The following is a 1,597-nucleotide window of genomic DNA, read 5'->3' on the forward strand; positions in this document are numbered from 1 at the left end:
TTATTCAAAGCCGAAATCCCGGCGGTAATGCAATACCGGGTCAACCCGTGGCAGAGGCGGAGCAAGCCCATAAAACACTCCGCGCATTTCCAAAAATCAGTTTAATATTTGTTGTCCTCCGATGGAGGATCTATCAGATGTTAAGCTGATAACCACACTACCTAGTCAATACATTTTAAATAATAAACCTAATAAAACTTTTGAGAATTACACGCTCACAAAAATTATTTATATCAACATATAATATAACGCTTCGTAACTAAATAACTTTTAGGCCAGCGACGACAGCATGGCGCGGTAGCCGAGCGACTAGCAATGTGAGCTTCCGATCCAAAATCCTTGGTTCAAATCACAAGAAAAAATAAAAGTTATTTTTATTTATTTCGTCGCTACTTTTATATCAACATATAATATAACGCTTCGTAGCCAAGTTGGTCGCTTTTTTCGTTTCACTTTTCCTCAAATCACTCCCAACGATTCTAAAGAAGTTTTCACTTCAAAAAATTATTCTGTTATTCTAGAAAATGCTCAGGCTACATAGGGGTGGAAAAGTAAAGCGATGCCCTGTGTTAAAGTTTTAAACTTAGCAGCGAAACTATTTTCTATGGAGCCTAATAAATATCTTTCATAGTATTGATATTCGAAGCAGGTGCAATATCGTCTCCATAATTTACTGTGTTTCTGTATCAGGTATAAGTCATTTGGTGCAAATTTCAGCAAAGAGCGAAAATTACTCACACTCGTGCTAGTGCTCGACCACAAAATGTTTGCGCAATTTTGTTTGGCAAGCGTGACATGTGGGTGAATCCAAACGAGTCCTACAAATGTACTTCTACACTTTTACGTTTATGTATATGATAATATGGCTTCCTCAATACCTACATAAGCTCCGAGCACATACGAGTACGTACTTTGTCTTCATGTGTTTTACTCTGCCAAATCACAAGCTTCCACGCATCCTTGCTGAGGAGGATGTATGCTTCGGCGCTCATTGTGTAAAAAAGTGAAAGGATATGTCGCTAATGTTAAATGTGGAGCCTCTTCATGTTTTTACTTCTGAGACCTTGTCTTTGTCCATACCTTTGTTTAGAGACAATCTTAAGAATAAAAAACTTTCTACTTGTCTGCACTCTGCTGTTAAATCAGAATCACACGATTTATATGCTAACTTAGCACTTAGAGATCTTAAGTATTTCAGTGATGATATTTCTGCTTACGCTATTAGTTTAATTTTTCGTGCAGGAGGGCGTCTTCTTAACCTAAATACGGGACTTTTTAAGAATTTACTTTCTATCGCTTGTAGAGTTTGTAATTGGGACGTCCCTAAAAACATCCAACACGTCATAGGCATCCGCACAATTGATGAAAGGACGCTTGATTTATCTAAAATTATAAATATCTTAAATGGCTGTTATTATAGAGCTACGTATAAATATTTTTCCTGTTGTCGGAAATATAGAAAAATAATTTGAAATGAATTTTCATTAGTGCTCTTTTGAGTTTAAATAATAATATTGTGTTTTTTTTTTCATTTATTATTTTTGATATTTATTCACCGTTGAAAATTTGGAAAAAACAAAAAATCAAATTGATTTGT

At 35.2% G+C, this 1,597-nt stretch overlaps 1 pseudogene; it reads right to left on the bottom strand.

Annotated features, from left to right (window-relative positions):
• Positions 1–184, bottom strand: LOC129236587 (U2 spliceosomal RNA; annotated as a pseudogene).
• Between the last annotated feature and the right edge of the window lie 1,413 nt (positions 185–1,597).

Source organism: Anastrepha obliqua, chromosome 1, assembly GCF_027943255.1.
Source record: "Anastrepha obliqua isolate idAnaObli1 chromosome 1, idAnaObli1_1.0, whole genome shotgun sequence".
Lineage (NCBI taxonomy): Eukaryota > Metazoa > Arthropoda > Insecta > Diptera > Tephritidae > Anastrepha > Anastrepha obliqua.